At 35.4% G+C, this 8,512-nt stretch overlaps 1 long non-coding RNA gene across 1 annotated transcript in view; it reads right to left on the bottom strand.

Annotated features, from left to right (window-relative positions):
- Window positions 1-1,189, bottom strand: part of LOC116216931 — a 103,829-nt gene extending 102,640 nt beyond the window's left edge. The window contains exon 1 of the long non-coding RNA XR_004160639.1: window positions 981-1,189. This is a non-coding gene — a long non-coding RNA (uncharacterized LOC116216931). The remainder of the gene's footprint in view (window positions 1-980) is intronic.
- Between the last annotated feature and the right edge of the window lie 7,323 nt (window positions 1,190-8,512).

The following is an 8,512-nucleotide window of genomic DNA, read 5'->3' as shown; positions in this document are numbered from 1 at the left end:
TAATGGATCAGGAATGAGGCTTTATTTTAAAATATCTCAAAGGAACCCAACCCCAAAACATAAAAATATCTAACAGACTTTTATTCTATCACAAGAATATTTTCTATTTTTCTCATGTGAGAATTTGACCAAATATGCTTTCCATCATGTAAAAGATGTTGTTCTTCATGTTTAGGAATTTTTAAATGATTTTCAGTGAATATTGAGTGTAGTGATTGGACATTATAGGAAGTACACTTGGTTGTTAATTTTAAATGATGTCAATTCATACAGGTACTAGGGAACTGTACTCATAAAAAAAGGGAACACACCAGAACACCAGAATTTAAATTACACTATGATCAACAATTCTGGAGTATGGTACAGAACTGGCAGACCTTTAAGGAAGCTTTCCTTGGGGCACAAAAGCTCTCCATCCCCTCGTGTAGGAGGTTCAAAAAGGAAGGCAAGACACCAGCACGGTGCCTTCTCTTAGTATTGATAGTTGATAAAAGTTGAGATATGTTTCCCTTAATGGCCCCTCTATCATGTTTTGTTACTTAACTGTGGTATATTTAGGAGCAGGATAGAACCACAGAATTATAGAATCATTTGAGTTAGTAGGGACCTTTAAGGTCCTGTAGTCCAGCTCCCTGCATGGGAACATGGAAACCAGCAGCTAGATCAGGTTGCTCAGAGTCCAGGCCAGCTTGTACCTCAAATATCTGCAGGGTTGAGGCACGCACCTCCTCTCTGACCAAGATGTTTGGGTGGTTCACTACCCTTAGAGTAAAAAAATTTTTTCCTTATATTCAATCTAAATCTTCTCTCTTTTAGTTTGAAACCAATTCCACTTGTTCTATCACAACTGACCCTGCTAAAAAGTCTCTCCCCTTCTTTCTTACAACCTCACTTCAGATACTGAAAGGTCACTATCAGGACTCCCTAGGTCCTTCTTGTCTCCTGGCTGAACATTCAGTGTATGGATGTTTTCAACTTACTTGTTGCAGACATCAAGGTGATTAATCATATATTCCAGGTCATCATCAGTAAAGTCATATTGATGTCCCTGACAGCAACAAGTATCGCTTGTATCAAGAGAAGTATCTTGTATCAAGAGAAGTGAGACCAGCAGGTCCAGGGAGATGATTCTGCCCTTCTGCTCTGCTCTTGTGAGACTCCACCTGCAGTATCACGTCCAATTCTGGGGCCTGCAACACAAGAAGGACGTCGAGATGTTGAAGTGGGTCCAGAGGAGGATGATAAATATAATCAGAGGGCTGGAGCACTTCCCCTACAGGGACAGGCTGGGAGAGCTGAGGCTCTTCAGCATGGAGAAGAGAAGGTTCCAGGGTGATCTTATAGTGGCCTTCCAGTACCTGAAGAGGGCTCACAGGAAAGCTAGGGAGGGACTTTTTATAAGGGCAAGTAGTGACAAGGGAAATGCTTTAAACTGGAAGAGGGTAAATTTAAACTAGATACCAGAAAGAAATTTTAATATTTAGACTAAATCTAATAGGATGGTGAGACACTGGAACAGGTTGTCCAGAGAGGTTGTGGATGTCCCCTCCCTGGAATCATTCAAGGCCAGGCTGGATGGGACTTTGAGCAACCTGGTCCAGAGGGAGTGTGGAACTAGATGATCTTAAAGGTCCCATCTAACCCAAACCATTTTATGATTCTATCTCATTAATCCCACCGATTTCCCTCCTTTCTGACCTTTAAAAGTTAGAAGACTCTTACAATACACAGCAGAGTTATGATCTGTAATAGCAACTAAAAAAATATAAAAAGCTTCTGCAGTATTAGGCTAAACTTACAGACTATTAGACTAAACTTATAGACTGTGATGGCTGAAATTTCAACTAATAGTCTTGCAAGTAAAGGTAGCCTGGAAGTATATATATAACAGACATTGCTGAGGTGAGCAGTATGACACAGATAGGCCCATTTTTTTAAATTGCATTGTGCATAAGGGAATTTAGTAACTAGCTGTGAAATATAATTTCACTGAAATGTTACATTTGCTAGAATATAGCATGTCTCGTTACAGTTATATACAGAGAACATAATTCTAGAAACCTAATTTTCCTTTAACTAAGTATGGAATGTCCTTATGTCTTTTAGACAGAAGAATGACATTCACATTCAATATATACATATTTTTAAGGACCCTCTATCTTTCCATATTGAGGGCTAGCAGGAGTTACACGCTAACAGATACTGTGCTGATAGTGCTTGCAGCATTCATTAGAATTCAGTTTAATAAACTACTGAAATCTTAAATCTAGGAAATCAAGGTCACCTTCTAACTGTTCAAACAATGGAAAACACTAGGTAAATGCAGCATGCAATGAAAATTCATACAATGATACTTCCATTTTCTTACTGGCATGAAAGGTTTTCTGCACTACATTTAACTGTCATTCTACAAAATTTCAAGCACTGCAGGCAGATTAGCAATCACAATTGCTTCAGTACTTTTCTATCTGCTATATAGGATTACGGTACTTCTTTTTTCCTACAGCACAAGCAAAGAAAAATTATTATGTCATCTCACAGAAACAGTCTAAATTTACTATCCAGGTATTAGAGAGAATGTACAAAAATGTCATACAAGACAAATGATGAATTATTTCTAAAAGTTTTGTCCCTTTGTAACTTTTAGGACCTGGCTCATCTCTAATGCTTAGCTTTTCTAACAGAATTGAGGATAGTCTCAACCATGTAAGTAGAAGTTAAAGAATAAAGAACTGCCAATTCATAAGCCTGCCCTCAGTGTAAAATCCAGACAAGATCAGCTCATGTATGCTGTTTCTTCTCTTTGCTAAGCCTACTTTTATACTTGTTCTGGCCTATTCTTCTTAGTTTCTCTTCAAACAGAAATCTTTCTATAATTATAACTGCTTCTGCCTCCATGTCTGGACTCTCTCTGATAAACAGATTGTACTTTTATTTCATCTCTCTCTTCGATGACATGTGTTAATAGTTTAGCAATAAAGCCATTTCTAGCCACCTACTGTTTGAACATATATGAGAAACATTATTTGTCATGTCTTATTGGCAAGTTTACAGCTAACATTAAAAGAAAAAAAAAAAAAATTAAAAAGCCCAGGCAGTTTGAATTGAATTCATAATCTACTTTGACAGATTCTCTGAAGTATGTACGTGTCATCTAAAAAGAATATAGCAACAGATACCATATTGGCTAATATGTTCCAGATAGAACAACACTATCAAATCAAAATGATGACTTGGTATGAAGTGAATTAAAAAGAGCTGTATGTGCTTGTTCAAAGATTATTCACACATTTGCAGTTATTCTGAGATATATCTTCAGTAATACTAATCTCTAATACAGTGAGATTCAAATACAGCATTTCAGTCACTGATTTTTATTATAATTTCTTTATTTTTAAAAGATTTAATTGTGGCAAGATTTCATCTTCATGATTCAGGCCAGCCATCCATAGCATTTTATTCATATGCATGGGTGATTATGAATTGTCATCCATAAGGAAACAAGTAACACAACAGCTTTTCAAAACGATGTTTAATTTCCTGTATTTGTGACCTTATTACATCAGACACCGAACAGATACTGAAAAACAAAATGCAAAATCAATGGTTCTCAATACCAGATTAATCTCACATTTAGAATTCAAAAGCTTTTTGATAAATTACTAAATTCATATGTTATCTTTCTCAAGCATTCAACAAGAGTGTGTTGCTGTGCAATCCATTCTTAAAGTGGTTTTTGATGCTATGCCCAGGTTACCTTTACTCTTTGTGGTCTCAGTGTTGCAGATGTGGAATGCAGATGCATTCTAATGGGAATAGCATATAATTGGCATCACAACTGAAGAGGTCAGAAAACACCAGCCTTAGTTTTATTCCAGTTTAGAAGGCAACACAGGAATTAAAATCATTGAAACAGCTTCCTCTACCAGAACAAATTGGTTGGTCACTCCTGTCACTGTTAAAAGGAGTCTGCATGACAGACATTGAAAAAACTGTTTGTCTGTTAAATTATATGATCTTGAATATTATTTTGCCAGGTTTTTGATCAAATTCTATCCACCATGCCTCTGACTTTGTTTTAACCCTATTTTCATTGATCTGTGCAGTTGCTATTTCAGAGCAATGTTAAAAAGGAGTTACATATGGGCTGAACAGCAGAAGCTCTCTGTAAGATTTCTATTTAAAAACTCACACAAGCCTTAAAAAAAGAAAAAAAAAAGTATAAAATAAATATATATATATATACATAAAGTTTGGTACCAAGGGGTTATACCTTAGTCCTTATTTACATTCTACAAAAAAATTCTTGGGAAAAATAAAAGGTAATAGAAGAAATATGTGCAGGTGGAAATAAATCCTTCCAGATATTTGCCATTCCTTTCAGCACTATATAGGAAACATGGTGATAGTTTGGGAGGATTTCCCAGATGTTGAATGACAACGTGAAATATCATATAATAATAATTCACATTATTACTTTCTGTGGAGATGAAGAACTAATTTAATATCTGGACTTTAAATACAAAGTTGTTCATGATACTTCCAAATTTTAATGCATATTTAACTAAACTGAAATGTACTAATTATATAGGGATTTGAATAGCAGCTTCAAGCTGTTGTTCTAAATCCTATTAAACCACAACATAAAGCTATGCCTATATTTAAAAAAATAATATATATATATATATCAGGTATCTGCATTCTGTTTTCACTTTCAGATTCCCAAATAATCTGTGTGGTAAGAGTTGGACAACTATGAAGGACAAGAAAATCTGAAGAGCAGTTTGGGAATAATAAAGCAATAACACTCTATATCCTCCTATTTCATAACAAAAGATTATTTTGCACTACAAATAGTCCTGGCAAATCCCATATTTTTATTGGTCCTAGCTGTAATTTGGACAAATCAAGGGATCCTATGCAGTGAAAACTCTGTTGGGATCAGTCATATCTGCTGCCAAATTATATCTTCTTGTCATTAAAACATAATCTTGGTGTTTTATTATTGGACATCTTCAGCTTATGTAAGAAAATTAAATTTGGACTGGTACTTCGCATTCCATTCATAGTGCTGAGATTTCATCATCACACAAGTCATCATCTTATGAATAACTTTGAAAAAAATCAGTTCTATTTTTCTTTTTTTTAAACTACCTTATTATGTATGTAGAAATAGCAGAATAAGCTACAGTCTTCAAGTCAGATGCTATATTAATAAAATATGTATACTTTAGTGACAAGTTCTTTTTATCCTTAGGGAAAAGGACTACAGTGAGAATCTTGAAGATCTCAAAGCTGAAACATGTGCAAGACAAAACTGGAGTAAACATTTAGGTGCATGAACTCATTATAAGCAAATTTAGTTAAGGAAACCATTTGCTTTTTTCTGATGATAAATGCAAAATAACAGGACTTTACAAATGGTTACTATGCCAAGGTTTTCCAAGTGAATATTATCAGAACGCATTAAAACTCTCAGTGTAGAACCCAGAGTCAAGACTGGATGCATGATAGCACCACTGTTATTTAAACAGAGAAATCTGCATTTGATGGACACCAAAGGCTTTGGAACGACACAGAAGTGACTGCAAATGCATTCACTCAAGCTCTAAGAATGCAGATGCAGATATTTTTACTTCAGGTGAGCTATGCTGTTCTCAATCACCTATTTTTTTTAATCTCCCTATAAGCTGGCTGTGATTGAATGCATGAGGCCCCCTAGGCAAAGACATCACTTTTGAGTAGCAGAGGTACTTATCAAAATTGTCCGTATTAAGGTTCTGTCCATGGTATAACAATTTTCTTGAGGAAAAGAGTGTAGCTGAATATTCAGCTGATTTTATTAAATCAGTTCTCCTAGGCCATGCTCACATCCTTTGGGGTGTTTGATTTTCATGAACATTTGAGTGACTAACTTATTGGCATGCACATTTGTGCAAAGTTAATTTCAAAGTACTATGAAGCAGTATTTGCAGAAGGAAAGTAAAATCCACACACAGAAGTGTTTGTGCTAGAAGGGCTTACTGCTGTGGGATTTATCTGATTTACCACGAAATCCCAACCTCCAGCAGTCAATATCAACCAAACCACACATGATCTTCAGAGTTCAAAATTATTTCAATAACTTGATTTTTTAAACAATTAACATTTGTTTTGAAAAAAACCTGCTCACAAACAAGGATCAGAAAAAGAGACCAAGCTTTAAAAATGAACATATCAACTACTTCAAACCACCAATTTTCAGCAATTATTATTTTAGTGGATATTTTTAATGGATAAATATATTTGTAGAATATTGGACAGCGTATTTAGCATTTGTTCATACTTCCATGGGAATAATATAAACCTAATGTTACTGCCAATGCCAGCTTTGCATGCATTTTAATATTCCTTTCTTTTCCTATCATCTCTCTTAAGAACAGTCTCATATTTTCCCTTCAGAAGTTTGAAATAACAGGTCATAGCTATGGAAAATATAGTTTTATTTGAATTATTGAGTAAATCATTGCTTCTCCAGTTCATTAAACTCAGTAAGAAAATTCAAATTCATATATATTTTTCTCAATTTTCATGTACATATTCAAGTTCTGCTGCTCATTTATTTTCAATATGAAAGATGAATTAAAGCATTAATCTATGCTATCAACATCTAAGGGAACTAATGATAGTTTCACATGAAATTCATTGTATAATACTGTAATCACACTTTGAAGAACCTCTCATAAAATTGCACTGAGCTGAGGACAGAGCCTCAGTAGGGCTGAGCTGCAGTTGTTAAACTACATTGAAAAAAGATCTGTGCTTATGTTTTAGCATTTATTTCTGCTTCAGAACTATATTTGGATTCTACCAGCTGTAGTTATCAAGAAACATGCAAATTTAAAAAAACAAAAAAACAAAAAAACATAACAACTTAGAGAACTCAAAGTTTTAGTAAGATTTCATTTTTCTATGTGAAAATGCTTCTGCTTTGCTTATCACTGCAGGATTTGTAGGAAAAGAAAAAAATATAATAAGTTCTGCTGCCTTGCTTTTCTGTGATCAATGGAAGAGCTGAGTTCAGAAGATAGAGTATCACCTGCTGGGGTGGAGAGGCTCATTTAAAGTTTTTAGAAAGATAATAAAACATTCACAGAAGAAATGAACTTTGGTGCATTGTTTGGAATGGAATAATCATAACAAATATTGAAGTTATTGCTCATGTGTAAGGGCACGTTGTTACATTTACTACTGAAAACAAAAAACTGAAAAAGGTCAGAAAAAACTAGACTCCTCTTTCTTCAAAATCTACATGTAATGAAGCAGAAGGGAGAACCCTGTATTTGGTTTCTCCTGAATCAAGGTGGCATTAAAAAAATAGAGAATCGGAAAGTAACCTGGACAGCTTATTAGAAGAACGTTTCAAGCACTCCTGTGCTGCTCTGCTTCTCTAAAATCTTGCACTCATGCACAGCAAGTGCCTCAGAAAGCAGTATGTCAGTGGGATTATTGTGTAGGCAGAAACCTCGCCTGGGGAGAATTGTACCCTTTTTTATTCTTTTTAAAATATGATGTGGTGCAGGGCTTTCCAAAAAAAAAAGGCTTGAAGAAAGGAGAGATGCCAACCTGCAAAAATGTGGAAGAAAATAAAAGGAGCTCTGGGAGCCAGCACAAAAAGCAGAATGAATGAAGGATTTCTTACTCATATGCACGAACAGTGCTACATTTCACATTTCACTTCCTTCACACGTGGAATGTACCACTTCTTTTTGTGTTCCTACTTAACAGGCACATAGTCTCCTGGGAATCCTCCCTCTGGAAACACAGCTTGTAAGGGACATTATAAGTCTTCAGACCTTTACACTTCCCTACTTCAGGGTCTCACATCACAGTTACCAAACCTTTAGTAAAGGACTGCAGGCCGTCATTCAGAGCTAGCTAATGCTATGTCGTCCAGCCAAGTCAACATGGAGTAGAAACAAAAGTTTAATTTGCAGGCCTAACACAGACATTGTGGCAAAGCCTGAAAGACTGCTTGCAATTTCGTATATATTACAAAAACTTAATTCGTGATGTTTGAAATCTGACTTTCTCTGAGTATTAGTTTGCCTACATCAATGAATGATAAATCGAAAATATTACTTGTAATAGCTCTCTATGCTTCAGGTCAAACAGTTCATTATAGCAGTAGATGGGGAAAGGGAGTTGGAGGGAGATGGATAATTAGCTTTTCTCTCTTCTTATTCTGTCCTCCCAATTTATATCTTTTTCTTCCTTGGATCTGTTCCTTCCCTGTTTGTCTCCCCAGCAGACAGCCTCACCACGCGACCTCTCCTGACATGGCATGGAGAAAAAGCTCCAGGATTGAATGTGTACACATCAGACAGATGCTCGTAAAAATTAAACAGCATTTCTTGTACCAAAAAAATCCTTTGGAAAACAAAACAAATTTGGATTAAAAGTAAGATTGTGCTATTTTAAAATTTGTGAAAAGGAAAAGGAAAAGAAGTAATTTAAGATGAGCTTACATTGC

The sequence above is a fragment of the Meleagris gallopavo genome, chromosome 9 (assembly GCF_000146605.3).
Source record: "Meleagris gallopavo isolate NT-WF06-2002-E0010 breed Aviagen turkey brand Nicholas breeding stock chromosome 9, Turkey_5.1, whole genome shotgun sequence".
NCBI lineage: Eukaryota > Metazoa > Chordata > Aves > Galliformes > Phasianidae > Meleagris > Meleagris gallopavo.
This window is presented reverse-complemented; position numbering and strand designations above follow the sequence as displayed.